Genomic DNA, 25,188 nt, shown 5'->3' with positions numbered 1-25,188 from the left:
AAATTTAGGAACCAACCTCGGAACACCTCACTTATATCGAAAATAACCCAAATCCATCGAAAAATCCGATGGAAGTTAAGAAGTGCCAGAGAAATCATCTGTCATCCCAAAATTTAGGAACCAACCTCGGAACACCTCACTTATATCGAAAATAACCCAAATCCATCGAAAAATCAGATGGAAGCTAGGTAGTGCCAGAGGAATCATCTCTCATCCCAAAATTTAGGAACCAACCTCGGAACAACTCACTTATATCGAAAATAACCCAAATCCATCGAAAAATCCAATGGAAGTTAGGAAGTGCCAGTGGAATCATCTGTCATCCCAAAATTTAGGAACCAACCTCGGAACACCTCACTTATATCGAAAATAACCCAAATCTATCGAAAAATCCGATGGAAGTTAAGAAGTGCCAGAGGAATCATCTCTCATCCCAAAATTTAGGAACCAACCTCGGAACACCTCACTTATATCGAAAATAACCCAAATCCATCGAAAAATCCAATGGAAGTTAGGAAGTGCCAGAGGAATCATCTGTCATCCCAAAATTTAGGAACCAACCTCGGAACACCTCACTTATATCGAAAATAACCCAAATCCATCGAAACATCCAATGGAAGTTAGGTAGTGAGAGAGGAATCATCTCTCATCCCAAAATTTAGGAACCAACCTCGGAACACCTCAATTATATCGAAAATAACCCAAATCCATCAAAACACTTTTTCCAACATTTACCAATCATAATTTATAATTACTAGCTGAAAAAAAATTATTTCTTTTCACACACACACACAACACACGCTGTTATATGGCATTGTATGGAAACTTCCGGGAGTCCTAGCTCCCAAAAACGCTTGCATACCCCCATTTTTTAAAATCGTAAGAAACGTTTAGAAGTTACGAAATCGTCCTTTTTCATAGGAACTAACTAACTAACGTAGGCAATTTGAGTTATCTGAAAATACGAAATTTTGCTTATTTTCAAACAAACATCAATATTTCGAAGTTCAATATCTCGGCCAATTTTGAAGCTGCAGTAACGTGTGATAGCTCGTTGAACTCGTATGGATTTCAAGATTCCAGATATCCTAGTTTGAGGGTCGTTGGAGTTAAGGGGGAGAAGTCAAAAAGTTGCTGTAAATATGCTCCGCCGTCCTCAAAAAAATTTTGTTAAAACATTTTTGGTAGTGGACTTGCGTCACGCCCGCTAACTAACGTGCGGGCATGATTTAAGTAAAATACTGTTTAAAGTAAAGCGATTTTTAAGCATGTGTTTGAGTGTGAATGGTGTGTGAATGAACTGATAGTAAATTTAAATTTTATAAGCGATTTTCACGGACGTTTCGTTTTTGTTTGCAACATGGGGTAATCAAATGAGAAACCTGAAACTATTCCATTCGGTTCAAATGACATTATATCGTCGGCAACATAACTAAAGGGCGTATCTCCGATATCTCAGAAACTACTGAACCAATTTTGATAAACTTTATTTTTTCGTGAAAGGCAGTGAAAAGTATGAATTTCGAGCCCGATATACAGTCAATCGACCATATGGCTCGGAAGACTTTGTCGAAAAACTGAAAAAAAAAATATTTTTTAAACAAAATTTGTAGGACATTTGAGCCGATTTTAATAAAATTTTATTTTTCCCTGAAAGGTAGTAAAAAGTAATGATTTTTGAGCTGGACATGAAGTCAATCGGCCATACGGTTCGGAAGTTATTGAGGAAAAACTGAAAAGCCTCTAGAGAATAAGACGAAAAATGCTGATTTCACTGAAAATTTTTCTGTGCTCAAAATTCATGACTTGTTACTACCATTCAGGGAAAAAAAAGTTTTTCAAAATCGCTTCAGTAGTTCCTGAGATATCGGAGTCATGTTGCCGACGATATATTACGCCTAAATTTCGTCGTGTGTGCCGTCATCCCAATGAGCTTTACATTCGCTGATTAAATAGATTTCAACAAATGAGGGAATAGATTATTCTGTAATTAACTTCGAATATTCGACTCACGCGACTGTGTACCAAATTCTTACACTTGAAAATGGTCGAGTTGTTGATGTGTCAGCTATGGAATATGAATGTGTAGGCCACAATTAACCCACAAAACAATAAATTGAGTCAGTTTTCATATTTCTCTGAATGTATTCTATGTTGTTCTTAAATTTGCTAATGTTTCCCTGAGCCGTTGTTAAACCGAACCTTTTCCCCAAAAACATATAGCAAAATAATAGGAAGTGTACTGTGTTCATACTTTTACATATGACTCTATCTTGTCCATCTAACCACGACGAAATAGGAGACGCATATATATTCGTTCGCCATGTATATATCTCTATCGTCTATCCGAAGCCAAATAATTTATTTCTGGGTTAAATTCATTGACGGCACACTGCCATATTTTATGTATTTGATTAAATTTTGCATTGTTTATTCTCAATTTCCGAAAACAAAATATCTCATTTAAAACCTAATTGACACTTTGGCTGATTCGGAATCAAATTTAAATTAATTAGAGAATGGGGAGTCATAGAATAAATGACTAGATTGCAAAATTCCGAATTTTCGACCCACTATTAAATTGTACACACCCCGAAAAACAACCCATCACTTGACACAAAACAAAATTTCATTCGAAAAATATTTACATGTGTTCAACCTTTATCAACCCCTTTTACAGCTTTATTTTGGTATAAAACCTTCAAATAAAAAGGTCAATAAACGCCATTCGAATACTCCTTTGCCATTCTTTATATATGCTAAAACGTAGAAGATGTGTACAGAAAGTGTCAAAAAAGAAGGTATCGGTTCAATATCAGATATCCCCATAATATACATTTTCTGTTCACATACTTAATCTTTGGATTTATACGAATTCAGACTTAAAAGGAAATTTATACAACTTGCAATATGTACAGTACATTATATATACATACATGGATGTGGAATTTGCACGTAGTGGCAAGATTATACAATAAGTAATGGTGATCTACAAATAACCAAAAATAAATTCAGAACTTCTGATGCCAACATGTGAATGGTATCTCTTCGAATTGCTGATAGAAGATTAAATGAAATGAAATAATCACATACTCAAGCACAAAGTTGCGAACGCACCATTTACATTAAGCTTTAGTCATTCGACCATCGAATAGATTTTACTTTTCAGACGTGTTAATTCAATATACACGAATGAATAGATGGCATGAATTGTATGGCTGCATATACGTGGCAGGAACCCTCCATGAACGTCATACATTTTTTCTCTTTTATAAAAAGATGAATCAGAGCACAATGTTATGGTGGCCAAGTGTAGAATATTATAAAATCCAAATAGAAAATGAACAATTGCTTTAAAATTAGGCGCCATCTGAAGATTTAACGTTCACGATTTAAGATTCATGATTCCCTCCCTCAACCTTAAAGAAAGTAATGGTTTTTCTTTTTGCTCCGACCATGAAATATGTGCGTCGCTACAGTATAATATGTAGCTCGCTTAAAATGAAAATACTTTTCAGTTCCATTTGCAACCAAATTATGTAGATTTTATTAGTCAACTGGGCAGTGCCTCTTAAAAATTGTGCTGCTTTTTATGTAAATTTTTGGCTGCAATGTGTTTATAGGGAATTGGCCTGTTTCACTGTATTCTGGTTTTATTCGTGAAAGATTTATTGAAATGAAGCTCTTTAAATGGTTTAAGAAATTTGCAGAGCACACCCTGATGAATGATTTTGATATAAAAACAGTTGATTTTTAATGTTCAACCGTATTAAACCGAATGCAGTATACAGCGGATGTTGTTTGCATAGTTATTGAGTTTATTAAAAGAATCTGCGCACTCTCAGCTTCCAGACATTCCAATTTCGAAATTGGTTTCGCTGAGAGAGTCTTCTTGTTGCATTTTATTTAAAGCGGCACTTCGATAAATATGCCGTGCTGTCTACTAAGTAAGCACTACACCAGGCCTTAAATGTTCCAATCACATTAATTAAATTTTATTTTCTTTTTGTTTGCGTAGAAGGCTTCACTGCGAGAGACGGAGAGAGAAATTGAAAATGATCACCAGTATTATCGGCATATCACTTTTTAGTAGTATGTCTTCTGTAACACATGAAGAGCTAACCGTGAAACATGAGCGGTTACAGATTTGTTGAACATCTTTACACTCAGATCACCCGATCGCTTGTAGCACATTTCTAGGTAATATGTCTATCGCTAATATTGATTGTAGAACATACCCGTAACATTGTGACCATTTACAATTGAGAATCAAATCACTGTATATTCATCAGTATTCAGTGAATCTATTACTTCATTTGTTAAGGGTATTACTTGGTGATATAAAATCCTTTACTTCATAGTTTAACAATACGTTTGCTTATATAAGAATAACATTTATTTAATCTAAACATTTATTTTTGTCCCCTTTGTCAATAACAGATGACATATCGTGGATGACTCACGTGTGCATGCGAACTCGTACTCACTACCATCTCACCGTACAAGTAATCTTGAGTAAGGCTCGGAACAGGTCGACCGAACCTGACCTGTGACCTGAAATTGGCTTACCTAATCAGGTCAGGTCAGGTCAGGTCAGGTTGCTTCAAAAAAATGATCTGACCTGACCTGACCTGATTTTTGAAATAACTGAAATGACCTGGTCAACCTGAATGACCTTATCGTAAATTCGAAATCTTCACTATAAAACAGTAATTTATCGACATTCCCGACCTCTTTACTGACCCACAAAAAAGATTTCTCTAGATTTATAATGTGAGCTCTAAATATTATGTAAAATTTGAGCAATCAATCTTTGGGATGGCCAAAATTGTTGAACGAAATTCTGAAAGAACAACCGAAATCAAAACAGGAAAAGAAGCCTCAGTTATAATTCAGCTATGTATTCAAGAAAATTAAAGCGTGAGTTTACTAATGTGTAAAGATTAGTCAGATGTTAAAGAACTAAGCTTTTGAATCTTCGTAGCAGGACTTGACGCTCATCAACGCTGAGATTTTTTTTTCCTGCAACGATGCACAAGTGGGCGTCGCGATGTGCACTCCTTTAGTGAAATCTTGTTCCAGAGCCAAATTGAATTGGAAGGAAATCTCTTGCAATCGCACTTAATCCAGAAAGTCTCTTTGATTTCCCTTCCAAAATTCAATCTGATCGACTTTAGAGTGCTTTCGGAGGTCATCGTCCTCGCCATCCATATTCTCTGCATTGGTATTGGTGGAAGGGTGTTTTCTCTTTCGTTGCGGATCAGGAGCTGAAACTGCTTCAGGTGCTGGTGCTGATGTCTCGTAGTTTTTGATGAAATAGTTCATTAAGCTACAAACGTAAATGAGACGTTTCATAATCCTTCGATGTTACATCGAGGGATAGAATTTATTGTTCAAGGTGTTATAACCTATCACAATGAGATTTATTGAAAAGACACAACATCTACAACTGAAACTAGCTTACATAGCAACATTCTGTTACTTGCAATATAGCATACGTTTAGTAGATCATTTTTGCGGCAAAAATTGAAACCAGATGTCTTACATGCAGCTTTATAGTGAAAAAGCTGAACTGCACGTTCTGCATATTTGTTCTTCAGGTCATTCAGATTGACCAGGTCAATTCAGGTTTTTTCAAAGTCAGGTTTTCAGGTCAATCAGGTCAGGTCAAAATTTAAAAGATCAGGTTTCAGGTCGACCTGACCTGATTCCGAGCCTTATTCTTGACTTACACAAACATCGCATCCGCAGCGTACATCCACAGCTCTAGCCACAGGTAAGTATACTGAACAAAGTACCGCTGATCCTTTGATGGTAAAACATTCAGCCATGGGGTTGATTCCGATGCCAAAAGTCCATTTTTTTGTTATAAATCTCTACAGCTGCAGGATGATTTCAACATCTGAACATTAAAGTTTTCCCGTTTTTTGTGCACTTAAAGCTTAATTTTAATTTAAACAAAATATTTTTTATGTTATGCAACTGCTATGCTAGAGACAGTATATGCTGGGCCTAAAATTGAAACAATGCGGGCTTGAATCCAACCATAAAAAATCCCATTCATTGCCACATTGATAGTTGTTGCTACGAGAGACAAGCGTGTTTTATGCTTACCTGAAATTAAAATTGTTTATCTGTTCAAATGCAAAATCGCATAAAAATTTATATCACAACATTGTGAATACTTCATCTCTCCGAAGTAAAATTGAATAAAATTTTATGAAGACAACTAAAATCAGGATGGCAATTTATATTCAGCGATATTTTATGGAGAAATTTGATATGGCAAATTTATAAGTGAACATAGAAAGAATTTATAGCCGAGATAAAAAAAACGACATCTCTCGCCCCCATGAGACTATTTCGCGATATGACTGCGTTCAAATCTATCGTCGAAGAATTTTTTTTTTTTGCAATCTCATCGTCGCTGTTTTCATCCCATAAGTATATTGTTTTCATTAAAACTTTAAAATGGAAAATGCAAAGTAGGAATTTCTTCATTTTTTTGTTGTTGTTGTTGTTGGTGGCGTTGTTGTTGGTGCTTCCTTGAAATTCGCATCAGTTACATTTCAATTTCGAAGGAATTATATTTTCATTCGAGGGAAAAATTAAAAGCATTTGTAATTTGTTGTTTTAGAATAACATTTGCATACAATTATAAACTAAAACAAACAAAAAAAATTTGTGTCGAGAGAATTCAGAATCTATTGAATAATATTTTGTGTAGTGAGTTTACATATTGGTTTTTGTATGGCAGATAATTCTAAAGATTTATGTGTGCGGAAACACTTTATTTACGGCTGGTTTCGCATTTACGAGGACCATCAAGCAGATATTCCCATATTACATGGAATGGATTATATTGCTATTGTGGTACGTGATTTGGATATTTGACAAAATTATTTTTTATGGAATTGCTTCGGGTTAATGCCTGGTGATAGGCATAGCAATAAGTTTTATGCATATCTTTTCGGTATAATTAGAAATGCTTGTTTTAATATTCAAATAATAGCTAAAATTGTACTTTGAACATTAAATTATGAAATCTGTTTTATGCGATTTCGAATCACGTGGTGTTTTATTGCCATTGTCGTCGCATGAATTATTTATCATCACATCATATTTACAACACTGGTTCAAAGGCCGTAGTATAAGGATTATGTGAATGATATTATGTGTTTTGGGTTGGTGGAGCTAAAGCTTCTTAATCAAGAACTTAAAGTTATGCGTAATATTGTTACAGTTAAACAGTAATTCAGTAACTTAAGAGTTCTAATGCTGTTTAAGTCGAATGGCAGATATTTGAAAATTTCGTTGATAACGAATTTTCGAAAAGAAAGATATTTCTGAGAATTTTGTATGATTTAAAGAAAATTTTCTTTGCGGCGTTTCTATCAATTTTTAACACTTTTAGTTCTGCAGATATTCTTGGAATTTAAAGTATATTTTCTTCGATTTTGAATTTATGTTTACAGCCCGAGCGACCTAAAAGGTTGACTTTATGCAGGACCTATTTTAACCGATGAATAAATTTATTTAAAAAAAGCGCGTACCGCGTAAAAACTAGCAAAATCGGATGAAATTTACTCGACTTTCCACTTCTAGGGCCCTAACTAATGATCCACTGCCCTGATTCTCGTAAACTTTTTTTTTCCTTGATTGGTGAATTGCCAATTTTTTTTACGTTTTTTTTGGCGATTTGATTTTGCCGATTTAACGGGAATACTATGTACGATGTCAGTTCAGCAGCGTTCATGTTAGGCATTTTCGAATTGTTTTTAATCAGGTTGTACAACACTGGTGAAATGTGCGCTTCATACCTGACTTGAAATTCACTGTATCGCTTCCGTGCAAGACGATTTGATTGACTTTGTGAATTCTCCAGCTACACAGACACCGAGATAAAATACCTTTAATGCGCACGAGTTATTTCATTTATTACTATTAAAAAACTGTTTAAAAATAAAAAATAAATAAATAATTGCTAAACGCTTAGCCTGTTACAGCCGGTAAGCATATGCCCACTAATTATTATCGGGCCTATTACTTCCATCGATCAAAGTATTTTTAATTGTGTTCCACACTTAGAAAAAGGGACAATAATAAAGTGAAATTAAAAAAAAAATCGGTTGAGTTCAAATCTTGTACTTCAATTTTTTTTAACATGCATTTTACTATGTAAAACGACATATTACCGTATCGTCGTATTGTCGTCGTTATCGATAACAGATGGCAGGTTACTACCAGGTAGAGTAACAACGTAGCTTATGTTTGAAGCTGGAAGTGTCTCATATTGTTGTGTTAGCTATGATAAAACATTTACGAGTAAATAAATAAAGGAAGACACTATTGGCACCGGGTGTATAGTCTCTTTATAATACTGTGGCTAATGGCACCGGGTGCGATTAGCATTAGTGTAATAAAAAGACTGATGGCACCTGGTGCCATTAGCCACAGTATTAATAAAAAGACAGATGGCACCTGGTGCCATTAGCCACAGTATTAATAAAAAGACAGATGGCACCTGGTGCCATTAGCCACAGTATTAATAAAGAGACTATTGGCACCCGGTGCCGATAGCATATTCGATAAATAAACAACGTAGTATCGATGACATCCAAAATCACAAGCTTTTAAAAAATAAAAAATAAATGTGGGAAGGACAAGTTAAAGAAAGGAAATTAATTATTTTTGCATAATGATCTGATGTAACAACTAAACGTGTATCTGCGCTCAGATTTATCTGTTCTAAGGCTACATTTTCTCTTGGTAAAAAAAAATTAGGATCGAAATCGCCGGCGGAGCGAGCCAAATCTTTCTAGAGCTCGTAATGACAAGAGACTACTTTTATTCATATTCACATTCTCTCTGCTACTGCTCGCAATATTCATTCCCTTTGGCTCACTGTGGGAAAACCTAACAAAAAACTGATATTCACTGCAAAAAGCAAAATATTTACTTAATGAAATTATGTTTAAGGGTTGATTTTCTAGAACAATTTTAGAAGAGTAGCTATTTATGCTTCAAAATCAAATTTTCATATTGAAATTTGTCCTCCATTCCAGATTGTTCCTGCACCAGTAACGTACATTCACAGTTTAACTACCCATGTATGTCTGGTATTGTTGACAAACTGAAGCCTCCCTAGAAGCTCACCAATGTAGACACATTTTTCATTTTTTTTTTTCAATGACTCCTATATCATGACCTCAGCTATCAAATGATACTATGTCACTAGTCACATGAGGGTGTAAAACTGGCAAGAAAATTGCACTTTTTCGATTTGTTATTACGTCTCATTGGCGACCTCGCTGGCGACACATGTGTCGAAATTTTTTTAATTGGTTTTGGACTCTAGGGTTCAACCCCTGTCTAGGCACATTAAAATTAGTAGAATGGAAAATCAGTCGATTTCGGAAGGCCGATTATCAAAAGAATCCCTCTTTGCGTTTTCAGATAAACAATATATAAAAATTATGTCATCTGCTACTACATGGGCAAGTCTCCTGTGGGATCCTAGCAATCTTTTCTAGGCCGGTACATGCCCAACTTTTTTCAACACTTCATTCTTTGTACTCTATTTTCTTGTGATATAACTTCACTCTGGTGAATGTCCATAAAATGTCATAGCAGTGAAGTTGGTTGAAAATTTGCTAACGAAAATGTTCTAGAAGTATACAAGAATCTATTTCACTTAAGTTTTAGTTGCTATGAAGTATTTCCCTGTAGGATTATGTGAAAGGTTTATACATTTGTATGGCTTTCAATAAAGTAGTGCAACGGCTTAGCCTTGTCTGAACCATTTATAATGCTGTATATTACTAATTCTCAGCGAAGTTGCCTTCAGACAACATCTATCATCACATCTCATAGAAATATTCTAATTAACTTTCCATTTTTTTATTAAGATTATACAATTCGCGTCACAAAACATCAGAAAATTTGAATTAATCAAAGAATAATTTTTCGAATTTATTTCCCTTTCACATGTTCATGTCCATGTTTATTTCGTGTTTCAAAAAAATAATTTGCAAGAATAAATGTGTTAAAACGTATGTGCCTGGATGTGATTTATTACACGTGCACTTTTCAATCGCATTTCGATTTGTTTTTACTAACTAAACAAACATATTGTGTAAAACCAATGAAACATTATTATTTAACTCTTTCCATATTCTCATCCGAAGATTTATTTAGCATTTATTATTTTATGATAAACATATTTGCGCCCAATTTTATAATTTATTGCACAGACATTTTCAACACTTCAAAGTGCATTTATATTGCGATCAAGTCGTAAAAAAATAACGCAACCAGCACTGAATGTAATATAAATGTGCAAGCGGACGGAGATGTGTATGAAATTGAACAGATTTTTTGTTTTAAGTTTCGAAACTTATAAGTTTAGAGAACATGATTAACATTCAATTAAAAAAAAAATTGTTTAACTCATAAAAAATATTCTTGACCTTTAAGACACATGCCATTTTTTGATAGAATATCTTTTTTGTATATTTAAGACATGGTTTCTGTCCAGGTAGATTTTTTTGCCGTCGTTACGGACTTATACTAAGATTTCATCAACCGCTAGTTGTGTCCCAATGTGACAATCACTCAAGGAAATAGGATTTAATAAGCAAATTACACGCACGGAATTTTGAAAACCGACACAATTTCTGTTTCTGTGTTTTACTTGAGTTTCTGATTTCTCCATATACAAATATAAGCAAAATTCACAAGAAACCAGAAAAAGTGTCGGTTTTCAAAATTCCGCGAGTGTGGCATACTACGGCACATCTATTGAACAAAAGAACAAAAAATGTTCGGATTTAGGTACATCGCCGAATGCTGGTGCCTTTACCCTATTTGTACAATCAAATTCACTTTGAAGGTTGCAATTTTATGCTTTTCCTTCACCTGGTCATACACATCGCTTTGTAAGCTTATTTCTCCCTACACAATTACGGATAAATGAGAAACACTGTCATGCTTGAAAACCGATCAGCTTAAGCAACGCACTCCAAGAACAGGCAAGGATCAGATTTTATTGACTGTCATTTGGCCCCTTATTTTGTATGGAACATCCGTAACGCAAGAGGTTATTCCAACACAAAAACTGAATTTATATGATAATTTTGGACTACTGCGTCGTGTAGGCCCCTTATTTAAATTCTTTAAGTCCTTTTGCCTGTTCTTCAGTCCAGTTCTTCAGTCCTTCAGCCCAGAACGGGAATTTTATTGAAGAAAGGAAGGAGCGGAAGCAGAAGATGGTAAAGCGGACGGTGAAGACGGGACGTAACGTTAGTCAGCCGTAGAAACTGTTTTGAAGTCGATAAGAAGTTTTTTTAGTTTCACGTTGTGTCAGTCGTAGTTCCGCTTGATTTCGATTATCGTTTAGTGCCCACCCGAACCGTAGAACACATGTTATTCCAAAATTCTTGACACTGTCATCCCTGACGAGTCCCTCAGTGTGCTGTGTCCATAGAAGATTCGAGGGAAGTTATGGAAGTGAACTAGTGAATTTTGAGATCTGCGGGGCGAAACGCATGAACCGGCGTCCTCAGGTACTTTAGGAATAAGATGACCGGACGATTTCGGTTGCAATTTCAATATTGATTTCCGTGTTTTTGTCGTGTATTAGACTGTAGGCCAAAAGAGACTTCGCCATTGGTTCTGTTTTTCGTTATGAACTTTTCAGCTTTTTACGGTAATGAGGCGATGGAATGAAATTCTTGTGTGTTAATCGACTGCATTTGCTAACTGAATTGATGATGAAGATTATGAATATAAATAAGAAATCTAGATCTTCATTTGTTAAACAAATTGTGTGTGGAATCATTTAAAAACCACAACAACTTCCAAAGCAGACAACATATCGAATTTCATTCTTTTCTTCTCGTAACTTCTTTTGGTTAAGTAACTCCTTTACAATTATGATCGACCGTCTCATTTATGACTGCTTTCTTGGTATAAAATGATTCTCACTTTTTTTTACGGAAACATTGATTGCATTTTGAGTGTTTCACAGTCAATCATAAATTTGTGGTTTAAATTTGACCATTAGACATGCTGATACAGTACGTACAAAATGCAAATTGAGTGCCATGTGTAGATTACAAAAATAGATTTCTTTTCCTAACAAGTACGTGCGCTACAAATCATATGATTTCAACCGTTTAACAACTCAACAAACGACTTGTGGATTTTTATATACAGACAGACTGACGTTTTCTGTTTCAAGGTTGTTAATTCAAAAATTTCAACAAATTTCCATGTGCACAATCATGGTTGCATGTTAAAATCGATCTTTGATCGTGTACACCCGGTTCTCCGAATGTAAATGCTTTTTTGGGGAACATGACGTTATGCTGTAACCATTACCGTCTGATGCGATAACATCGTAAGATTTCAATACGCAAGCGAAGATTGAATGAATAAAATCTGAACAGAACCGAAATCGTTTTTTTTAAGGAATGAAGAAGAATGTTCATGAAAATGAGAGCCATACCAAACGGCGTAATTGATTAGTGATACTAGTGCGTTAGATATTGAATGTTCAGTGCAATCGAATGTTAATTCCCTAATTTCGATGTTAAATGATCCAGGCCTCAGGCATTCATTTTTTTCCTGACAATTCTTTTGAATCATCAAACTTTTGAAGTTTCACTTTTATGCTGACGAAAAAATAACAATTCAACTCCTCAAATAAATGCACGATTATCACACTAAAACCTATCATGTTTTTGCTCAATTCAATTGTAAAAAATGCGATTCCGAATAAACTGTCGGAGATGTGATACTTGACATGAATCCTAATTTTCTAAATTAATCAATTCATCTTTGACTCGGTGCCTTCCTGCGATTATATACTCGAACTTAAGATCGGTGGCTGCTTTTATTTATATATTTTTATGTCTTTTTGATTTAGTAACCTTCAAATGTGTTTTTTTTTTGATCTTGCGAACATAGTTTGAATTAATTAGTTTTATTGAGGTAAAATTTTTTGCTGATGATATCCTCTGATGTGCAACATGCAATTTCGAAATAAAGAAACGGCTCACCGAAAGAAAAATTCTCACATCATTTACATAAAATAATATTGTATTTGGTAGTGGGTATGACTAAGTTGGTTTGTTTGTTCGTTGGTTTGTTGTTGTTGTTGTTGTTGTTTTTTTTTGTCTTCAATTTTTATTTCTTAGGTTCGAAATTGTTGCTGTATTCTTCTTGGAATTTTAGATTTTATTTTGTTATTCGCTTTTTTAACGGCGGTGTATTTTTGTTTGATGTCTGTGACGATAAGAGTTTCGAGGACAGGGTTTTTGATATCGAATTCATAATATCTTCACAACATCTGTTTACGACTATTCTTTTGTGGAACAGATCAAGCTTAAATATGCTCGAACATCTGCAGATTGTCCCAATCGTATAATACTTTCGTGTGTCTGTAAACAAAAACAGCATTCACCCCATAATTTTTCATTCCTTTTATCTGTGTAAAGCCCCCATAACCATGGAAGTAAAACATTCCATAACCAATGCGTAATATACTTTGATATAAAAAAAAATATTTTTTTTGCGAAATTCCTTCTCTTCTCGAGCTTTTTTTCAGTTTTTTTTTTTATTCTTTTCAGCCAGATATGAATCAAACGGAATTGTATCGAAAATGTAAAATTTCTTCATAAACAAATTATTACGAAAGCAAAATATCAATAGCCCCCCGACCAAAGTTATTCGGCTGATTCAAATCATGGCAATAGTTTACATTGTTGTAACAAGTTAAAAGTCGCAGTTAGAAACAAAACTTGGACGTTTTAGATTGCAGTCGAAAAAGCAAGAAACTTTGATTTAACGCTTATTTCGAAACTAATTGCAAGTAAAACCATAAATTTCAACGTCCATGATATGCAATTCTGTTTCAACGGGAGAGACGAAAATGTCTTCAAAATTTCTATGTTTTTGTTTTAAAACGAAATCTGGTACCTATATGCATTGTGTACTTTTATTAAGAAGGCAGACTAGGTTACAAAGAGCCCTCTGTTGAAAGCTTCATGTAAACACTCACTTTCGTATGAAAAATATTTGGAAAATAACTCATTTTGGGAATCCATTTTTACGTGTAATTTACGTTGGGGCACTTGGCGGCTTACATAGTCTTAAAGTTTGGACCTTTATCTACAAAATTGCTGAAAAAAATGTTTTAAAAATTGCATCAAACGAAAGACATTACGGTTTTAAAACATCGCTTCACTGGACACAAAACATGAAGAATTTCACTTTATTTACACATCTGAACACACTGCCTCCAACTTTTTATTATTAGAATTGATAATGCACACACTTGTCTACCAAATTCCAGAATTAATTTGACAAAAATCACTTTTTATTAATTAGAAACAGAAAATAAAACCCGAAATTGTTCAATAACTGCCATTTTTTCAATTGTTGAGCTTTGATTTTGACAGTAACTAATGGTATATACAGCTGGTATGGTATAACATGGTGTGGTATAAAATGTGTTGCATACCATATTTATAATTGTCAAAATCAAAGCTCAACAATTGAAAAAATGGCAGTTATTGAACAATTTCGGGTTTTATTTTCTGTTTCTAATTAATAAAAAGTGATTTTTGTCAAATTAATTCTGGAATTTGGTCGACAAGTGTGTGCATTATCAATTCTAATAATAAAAAGTTGGAGGCAGTGTGTTCAGATGTGTAAATAAAGTGAAATTCTTCATGTTTTGTGTCCAGTGAAGCGATGTTTTAAAACCGTAATGTCTTTCGTTTGATGCAATTTTTAAAACATTTTTTTCAGCAATTTTGTAGATAAAGGTCCAAACTTTAAGACTATGTAAGCCGCCAAGTGCCCCAACGTAAATTACACGTAAAAATGGATTCCCAAAATGAGTTATTTTCCAAATATTTTTCATACGAAAGTGAGTGTTTACATGAAGCTTTCAACAGAGGGCTCTTTGTAACCTAGTCTGCCCTCTTAATGGATCCATCGTGTTGTTGAAATAAGAAACAAACTTTTTGCCCGCTGCACTTTTTACCATTGAGTTTACCATCAAAGCTCATTTTTCATATTTTTTCCAGTGAACTTTTATTTCGAGAAATGTTTTGGCATATAGCTTTTTGTTGGGTAGTCTATTCATAAATTAATAAATTATCGAAGACACTGTTCATTAAACGATACATTTGTGTTACACCGCACTGGAATCATCATCATGGACTTTATGAAGAAGGTTCTCGTTTAAATTCCTTATTAATTATCCCATTCTCACACTAGACAATGCAGCTTCACCGTTGAAATTGCATTATTGTTTTCAGATACTTTTTCCCACCACTATCGGACTCACTGAAATGGGGCTTTATGCACTGGTTGAGGTAAGCTAGTACTATAAATCGCGGAAATTTTTTTTCCACACAATTTTCATTGTCGAAAAAATTTCAACATTTTCCATTCAACAACGATGATTTCGTTTATAAATCACGTTCTACGTTTGCATAACTTCCTGAATTTTACATAATTCGATTCCAAATAGCGAAGAAAGGAGTTTTATAATCTCGAAGAAATGATATGTTGAAATGATGGAGGATATCGTTAAATGTACTTTATTTAGGCAAGAAACTATTGAAAAATATTAAGTTGATACGACGCACCAGATACGCTTAACATTTTCACTTTAACAACGTAATCGAAGTCACACCATATTGCCCAGAATGTGATGATAAAGATATGCAATTCCTTTGTAGTAGTTTTTATTCGTCGCAATTGATTATGGAAATTTTTCGTAAGTTCATTAGTGAACAACGATTTGGAATAGATTTTCACACTGGCACACATCATTGATACATCTCTTTGGTACTACCAGCCAAGGTTCTATCCTACGACTATCCACGTACGTTTCTGTACATAATGGAAACTATGTTTGATCCTACGAAGATCCTACGACCATCCACGTACGTTTTGACATATAATGGAAACTGTTCTTGATCCTACGAACATCCTTCGACCATCCACGTACGTTTCGGTATATAATGGAAACTGTGCTTGATCCTACGAAGATCCTACGACCATTTAAGTACGTTTCGGTATATAAAGGAAACTATGTGTGATCCTGCGAAGATCCTACGACATTCCACGTACATGGCTGTATATAATGGAAACTATGGTTACCTATTCAACATTTTTATTAACAAAATTCAATCATGTACAGTGCAGTTTGGAACTATGGTTGATCCTACGAAGATCCTACGACCATCCACGTACGTTTCTGTATATATAATGGAAACTATGGTTGATCCTATAAAGATCCTACGACCACCCACGTATGTTTCGGTATATAATGGAATGGAAACTATGTCTGATCCTACGAAGATCCTACGACCATTCACGCATGTTTCGGTATATAATGGAAACTGTGCTTGATCCTACGAAGATCCTACGACTATCCATATACGTTCTGGTATATAATGTGTCGAAAAAACGATTTGTTCAACCACAGCTGAAGTTAGCTTAGCCTTCACAACGCAGATTAAGAAATCACGGATTAATAAGGAAGCCATGTACAGATAGTTCGCTCAATTGATTAATTTACACTCAAAGTGATAAAATTTTCTTTCCAGGGAGTAAAGTGATTCAAGAAGTGTAGTTGGTCATTCAAAATAGTGTTGAAATCTTACAGTTAAATTATCAGTTAATTCACGAGGTTCAACAATTTGAACTGTGGGTTCGGTCTAAGTGTTTAACTATTTCGATCGTCGGAATTACTTTCATTTGTTTCCAAACGATTTCGTGTATAAGTGATAGAATCGAAGTTAGTAGTGGTTTGTGTTGGATTTGATCTCATTTGTTCGATAACAATTATTTTTATTGTCTGCCCCTTACGAAAGTTGACCATTACAGATCAGTTCTTCTGCGAAACTGTCCATTGTGTGAAGAATATTTTTGGTTTACTTTACGTAAATTCCTTTGTGATAATCAATTTTTGCATGTTTTTGCACGATAATGCATGGAATTTTAAGTTTGAAAAAAATAGGTAACTCACACCGCACACATGAAATAGTTTTTTGCTTACCGATGAACGAAAATAAGAAATTCCACCAAGTGCGAAGTTTTTCGGCTCGGAGAGGAGGTTTTTTCTCCACAAAAGAAAACCATCGACTTTTAGTATAATTTTAATAACAAAAATAGTCACAACAACAAAGGTGACAGTTTTCACCTGTCAAAACAAGAGCGAAGAAAATAGACATTTTCTTCCCCTGAACTTCAGACAAAGCGTCAAGAAAATTCCATTTTCTCATTTTGAGTTGAGAAAATAAGGTTAGCCGCACCACACAGATGAAAAATCAATTTTCCTCCAAGCAGACATTGTGTGTGACGACGAATTATTTTGTAGAAGAAAGGGGGAAGGATTTGATTTCTTCCTCGTGACGTCGTTTATGAATCAGCTCAAAACAGAAGAAAATGAGAAATACTTCAAAGGGTGCGTATTCTGATGTATTATTAAAAGACACAGTATCAACGATTGGTAAATGAAATGAAAATAGGGATTTTGTCTGTTGTTAGAAATTCTCTATAATTTAGTATGGAGATTATTGTGTAGCGATTTGAGGTTAATTTATTCATATGAAAAGTTTAGTTTATATATCTGGTTAGTGATTATGGTTAGATACAGTACATGTTTATTTACATAAATGTTTATTCAAAATTATACTGCAGAAGATGAGGCTCACTTATTTACCTGTATTTGAATTGTTTATGACTCGTTTTGTTATCAGCTGTACATGGAAGTCATTCTAGCATCAGTCAGAAAAATTAGCGTCGATTAACATGCAGATTTCAGTAAATCCCCATGTCTAGTGTTAGACAGTTAGACTCGACTTTCAAAAAAACTTTAATACCTTACCAAACTCGACGAAAGTCTCATTTGTTTGAGATGTATATGGAATATACAAAAATGTGAATCCTACAAATCAGTTCACAAAATCCTAAAAAATGCTATCCCGCAGAGAATTCATGTTTCTCTTCTTCTATCCATTGAAATATTTCTGTTTCCATGTTCTGTTCCATTTTTTATATTTAAATTACAAAATAAGTGAATAACCAATCATGGAATTTGATGGAGAGTATCATCAACCATTATTTGATAAATTATATACGACTTTTGGAAGTTTTGTGTGTATTATACCTTTATTGCATGTCTTCCAGTTATGTGCGCTCAACAAGACATTTATTAGCTTCCAATGTATACATAAGTAGTGACGTTTACAGCAACATCATGACGGTGGTGTATACATTTTATATACACATGGGGGTATATGTGAAATGATGAAAAAGGAAATTATATTTTGATTTTATATTTTTATAATGTCAACCTCCCTTGAAAATGTTTTTAATATTTAGTAACAAATTTTACGGAATGAGAAAAAATGAATTTCGTTGATCAATATCATTGGCATTTTTATTAATGCTTTTATACCTGGATGGAATTTAAAGCACACACAAACTTTGTGTATAGTACACAATAAACAATAAGGTAGAGAATATAATGTACATAGCTTAAAAATAAATAAAAAAATAAAAAATTTACAAAAATAGATAAAATTGTTTCTAGAATTTCAATGACGCTGCTTTTTTCTTCTGTCTCTATCGGTGTGTGTCGACTAACAAAAATGTTCTCATAATAAATCAACCTAAAAATGTTTAGTTGAATTAAATTTCCATTGATCATGCAATGAAAATATTTGTTTTTAGCATAAATTAAACATCTTTCAATATAAGTCGGAAATGTTGAAATTGAACTCAATGTGACTAAGAAAATATTTGAGAAAAAAAGAGTTAATCTCATGTTTCTATCGAAACCTTTCCATTTACGACGACTTACATTATACGAAAATCGGACTTGGGTATAATTCATTTAACAACAAACAAACAGACAAAAAAAAACTTAAATTTATGCCACAGTTTATAATAATTTAACATTCGGTTAAAATTTCTGTATGCGGAACACGTGTTCAAATAGGTCGTTTGATAACGCTATAATACAAATAATGTCATTTCAGATTACACAGCAGATGACATATTTTATGCGATAATAAAATTATAATATTTGTTCAAGAGTGTTATCGCCAAATAATAATAATTTAAGATAATAAATTTTAGTTTTTACAATTATTTACAATTTATAATTGATTATTACGCTGTGTATGTGTGTGTAGCGTCTGGCTGGGGGTTTTCGGGTCAAATAAAATCAATTAATTGTTTTCAACTGCGAATTACATTTAAGATTTAATTACAAAATTTATATGAAACCAGAAAAAAAAGATGTAATCGAAACTGTGGGTGCATTAACGTTAACCTTGTAGAATAGCAAACTCACAGCAGACATTGTCATTTGTTTACTCATTTTTTTTTAAACGAGTTGACTTCCATAAATTCAATAAATCAATTTTCGTTGCTGCGAATATCGCATTGTAGAACGCAAAAAGTGAAAAATATTATTATTTACACCAGCGTATGTAATATTTGTTAGTTTGGGACGGTGAGTAAGCAATTTTGTCAAGTTCAATCCCGGGTTGAATTACCTAATCGAAAACCCTCTAATCGTTTTGTTTATAGTTTTCAGCTGGGTATAATTTAGGGACTATTTTAGAGAAACTGTTTTTAAGTGCAATATGGGAAGGTCTAGAAAAATTCAAGAATATACAATCGCTAAACCGAACTGGTGTGCATACGTTATTTTGCACCAGCTGGTCACATACAATTCCAAATGGGACTAGCTGGTGCAAAATAACGTATGCACACCAGTTCGGTTTAGCGATTGTATTAGAAATGTCTTCCCAAAAATAGTATCTGGTATAATTTGATTCAGATGTGTCTCAATGGGTGTTTCTCTCATACACGCAAGAAGAGGGTACATGCATGCTGCTCCTCAACTTTGGAAAAATGAAAAAACCTCCAAATTTTCACAGTGAAATGACAGGACAGTTTCCCGAAAATGTATGGAAAATTTTATCACAAAAATTCACCGAGAAAATTTATAAAAACTCACCTCTTTTGAATTCCATTGTATTCGGGCATAGTCTCTTTAGGTCGCCAACACTAAACACTAAACACTTTTTACTCGCTGTTACCCGATGTAACATTTGTTAAAACTGTAACCTCTCCCACTTCTTTAGTAAGCTAACAATACTTCGCTGAGTCTAATTATGTCACCCCTTTGAATAAAAATATCAGCTGAGGTCGAAAAATTCTCATTATTCTCACTATTTTCAAAAAATTGATGAGGTAAAATTTTGGAATTTTGGTTCATTTTGGCAGTTTGGCCTCTACAAAAAAGATCTGTGGCTCCAATGAAAGTAAATAGATAGGTATGGCCAAACGTTCAAATTTGTTCTAGCCGGAGCACATACGGATTTGCATGGCGCCACCTCAAACGAACTCATTTCTAGTGCAAATTTCTACTAGAAATGAGTTCGTTTGAGGTGGCGTCATGCAAATCCGTATGTGCTCCGACTTGTATGAACTGGCCATACCTACTTATCTACTTTCATTGTATGGCTCATCTTCTGGCTGTATCACAATAGTTTTACTGACTATTATCTCGTAAAACTATAATTAATAAAATTCGCTCGTAAAAACGTTATTTGGGGTACTTTAAAGTTCGAAGATTTTCCAAAATTTGAGATACATTGTGAAAAATCAACTCAATTTTTATCTGGTATGGTCGAGTGGGGTGTTAATGGATAGCGCGAGAAGTAAGCTACAAAACTCGGGGTTAGAGTTTCCTGATACTGACTTTCCAATCCGCGCAGAGCCATTTAAAAATTTCTGTTTTCTCGAGGCTTTTCACTTGTTGCGGCGGCTGGGTGGGCCGAACATCGACGTTTGTTGGTCAATAATATTCAACTCATCGACATTCATAAACGTCCACAATTTGACATTATTCACATTTTGCATGTTGGAGTAATTGATAAAAAAAGATTTTCGCGGCCACTTCGGAGAAAATCTGTCTGAGGGCCATGACAGCCTAACAAAATTTTTTCGGGGAAAAAGTTGTTCCACGATATTATCAGATTTAAACGACGATTCATTTGAGCCATAGCTCGTTTGGATAGCCGTCGGCTTGAATCCCGATTCCATATAAGCTGTTCGAAGTTTTGGCGAATTGACTCTTAAAGGTTGAGGATCAAACTTTCCAATACGCCATCTTTCGCGAAAATCCGGTACCATAACGATTTCGTCACCTTATCAAATTTCGTCAATTTACCCGAAAACACGCAATGATCGAATACTTTCGAATGTCAGTGTAAATTAAGGGCTGTTAATTTAGACAGTCTCACGTCAAAGACCCGTGGGGCTTAACGTATCCCATATAAAGGAGAAGATTGTTATAGCTCATCACTTTTTTTTCTGTCGTCGCTGCCGAAAACAGATGTCAAACACAAACATACAGTTGATTGTATGTAGTCGGAACAATATTAGTTACAATTCTTTATCAAAGCTTCCACAACCACTGAAGCTTTGTCGTGGTTTGTTATTCTGTGGAATACTTAACTGTCTGGTCCTCTATATTTCTCTGTACACTGTGTGGAAAAGACGATGTCGACAACATATATCTAAAAGCTAAGCTTGAAGTATTTACTTCTAAGGAGCAATGATCAGGTCCTGATACTTCAGTTCGTTCGAATATTTTTGTTTGAATCTTCATTGTGTACACTTTGGGCTTGCCGTTTTCTTAGATCAAAATCTTTTATGGAGATGGAACGTGTCGGAATGATAAAATCTAAAGCAATAAACAAATATTATAAACAATGTTTATTAAACAACGAGACGGTTCGGCTGAAGAGAAATCAGCCGTAAGATAATGGTGTAACCTTATGTTTGATATTAATTGCGCTAATGGAAATAAATAGTAGCAACAAAACGCCTTGCATGGAACTTTACTTTACTCTCACAACAATGCGTAAATAAATAAGTAGAAAAAAAAATCTGAATAAATCCACGATCATTGTTCTTTTATTCAATGAGGATTGGGAATATAATCTCTTCTTGGCGTACCTGTCATCATTACCATAAACTGGTAATTTCATTACACAACATCAAGATTGTTAAACAAAACATTTGTTTGAAACCTACGTATTTGCTTAAGATATTTTGTCCTTGAACAACACATTGGGAGAGGTTTATCAGCTGAATGTAAACTTTATAATAAGCTAAAAATGATTCCAGCCTTGATCAATGATCTCAATGCGACTCGGTACCTTCGTTGGATTCATTGGACTATGTCTGAATTTAGGTTCTTTCGGAAACAAAAACACTTTCGTTGTAGGAATTCTTTTAAAGAGATTGTGAAAAAAATGTCGGTTGGGGCCCAGCAAAACAAAAAACCGTTTCAATTAAACGAAAATCAGTTAAATTACAGAGTAAAATTCACGAGTAAAAAAAGATGGTCAGAAATGAATTTATTTACATTTAAAGGTGCGTTCGTTACTAGACATTTCTTTTCAAGTTTATAATATGCATCACTGATTCGTATTCTTTTCGACATGTAAATTATTGTTAAATTACTTTTAATGCCTCATAAAATATACCTGATTATTATTTACTAACAATAAATGTAATATTTTAGTGATGGCGAATGTGTTCGTAAAATGCAGCTAGCTTATCATGAAGAAGTAGCAAGACAAACTATAAATAATAGCTGGAAAAATATTGCATTTAAATTGTGTGGTTTAGGTGGGTTTCTGTTGTACGTTTTGTTTTGTAGAATATATAATCATCGGGATATACAGAGATGGATACCAACAAATAACATCGTAAAAAGCCAAACAACACTTTTGATTTTTGATACAAACTTTTAGCAAAATAAATTGCAACCAAATTGAGGCTTGCAAAACATTACGTTTTCAGTGTTCGATATATAATACGTTTCGAATATAAATAAAAACGTAAAATTGCTGCATTTTGTGCAACACGTTATAATTCGCTGTAAGCTAAATTACAGTTTAGAGTGAATTTGTCAGAATGCATTAAACGGGTCTGAATTGTTAAATCGGAACATTTTCAATTAAGACAGCAAAGATCATCTATTCATCCACTTTTCTCTATCTTTGCTGTGTGGATACGTACGTGGATATATAATATTTCAAATAACAGTGGACGAACCAATCAAACGGTCAATTTATAATGTTTTTCTTTAGCGCGATAAATGTATGCAAACCATCAATCACTTGTGAGAAATATTGCCATAGATACAATAATATTATTCAACGTCATGGATACACACCGTATCAAAGAAAATAAATTTTTTAAATAGAAATTATATAAAGCAACATTCATCATCATCATCATCGTGAACGTAACATACATCCATACCCAAACCGAAAGAAAAAATGATAATAAAAGAATCAAAAACTTTAAATGAAATACACCAATGTTAAGGTCAGGAAACCAGACAACAAAATTTTGTTACGCTGCTGAGCTAGCTGATGCTTTACTTCGTGATCATTTCACATCAGCATTTTTTTTGTGTATGCTGTGCTTCTTCTCTTCTTTCTTTGATTAAGTGATGGAATGAAGTGGAACGGTATATAGTATGTGTATTGAACAAAAATAAATTAGGCCATCAAATGGCCTTCCTGTTGTTCGGAGAGACCACCATCAATGGATGGATAATGATTTGTTTAAATAGCGTAAAAGAGTATAACTGTGTTTTTGCGTAACGATGGAATATATTTGATTTTTGTTTCGGAATTGTATGAACAAAAAAAAATTATTTTCGTCGTAAATTGTTTATAAAGAAAATCAATTATTTCGTTTTTGCTTCTTCATTTGTGTGTGTGTGTGTGCTTTTTTTTGTCGGTTGAACTTTTTCTATTTAACAATCAAATGCCGATTTAAGTACGTGATCACAATAACAAATCCTTAACATGCTAGACACACATATATATCCGTAAGGCGTAGGCCAGGCACAATTGAATAATTGGATTGACATTTTTTTTATGTATTTATTCCTTCGTCTTAATAATACCAACATTATAATTTGATTTACATTTACAGTGTATGGAGTATGAAATCAAATTACACCAATTTGAGCAATTACCTTTTCGCTTGTGTAATTTTATTTATGCATATCAAATCAAGTAAATTCTCTCTTGAAATCCAAAATCAATTTGAATTATTGAATTACGTATTTTTATTTATTTTCTGTTTTGTTTTTTTTTATTATTCTTTTATTTCGTACTTTTGTATTTATGTATGTTCTGATATACATAAGTGGTTTTCCAACTTATTACTCACCTCGGCAGTGGTTTGACTGCTGATTTCTATGCATTATTAAAGTTAATTGAATTAACCTTCCCACAAATAAATTTTTGTCGATACACAACATTTTCTGATTTTCTTTTGTATATCCATGTAAATGTATACACACAACGTAAGTAAGTAAGTACACATCATCATGTAATGAAAGGTCAATGAAACACGAACTTTATTAAAATAATATTGAGTTATGAAGAATAACACCGTATTTATTCATTCTGGAAATAAAATTGAATTGGATACAATGGGAGATTCCTTGCTTTCACAACAACAACAAAAAGCGGATCAATTTGATTTGATTCTATTGACTCGATGACACGGTGTACAGTCGACAAATTTAGCTAGTAACTGACAGGGTATTTTTAAGATATCTACGTCTTTTCGATTGAATCACAATTATGTTGTACATCAATCAGTGACTAAATCTTTCGGAAAACGGTCACTGTATCCTAAGTCTATTTCTTCATAGTACTTGATATAAAGTCTTTTACGTGATACGGCAATGTAAATGGCGCTTCGCTCATATGAAATTTACATTTACATTGCCTATTCACGTAAAGCACAGTACGTACGTAAGTCCAAATTTTTATACTCATACCGCTCTTCCCTTCGGGTCGGGCTATAACGCCTCCATAAATTTGGACGCACAGGCGTAATCTACTACTTCAGTTGTTTACAATTGTTTAAATAGTCATTTTCAAGCGAGTTACTGTAAGTTAAACAGTCCTAAAATGAAATTCCAAATTTTAGAAACGGATAGTCATCTGTTATAGACAATGGCGACAAATATAAACGATGAACTGAGTTAACTGTTACCTTTATAGCAGCACATATGGTTAAACTAATGAAGTAGCAGATTTT

The 25,188-nt window shown here is 33.8% G+C and overlaps 1 long non-coding RNA gene across 1 annotated transcript; it reads right to left on the bottom strand.

Moving 5' to 3' along the window:
• Positions 1 to 2,025: 2,025 nt before the first annotated feature.
• On the bottom strand, positions 2,026 to 24,945 carry LOC119073914. The gene is made up of 3 exons (XR_005087105.1): positions 24,800 to 24,945; positions 15,209 to 15,212; positions 2,026 to 2,037 (listed from the first exon to the last, which is right to left on the bottom strand). It is a non-coding gene; the product is annotated as an uncharacterized LOC119073914 (long non-coding RNA).
• Between the last annotated feature and the right edge of the window lie 243 nt (positions 24,946 to 25,188).

The sequence above is a fragment of the Bradysia coprophila genome, unplaced genomic scaffold (assembly GCF_014529535.1).
Source record: "Bradysia coprophila strain Holo2 unplaced genomic scaffold, BU_Bcop_v1 contig_138, whole genome shotgun sequence".
NCBI lineage: Eukaryota > Metazoa > Arthropoda > Insecta > Diptera > Sciaridae > Bradysia > Bradysia coprophila.
The sequence above is the reverse complement of the archived record's forward strand: the minus strand, read 5'-3'. Positions and strand labels throughout refer to the sequence as shown.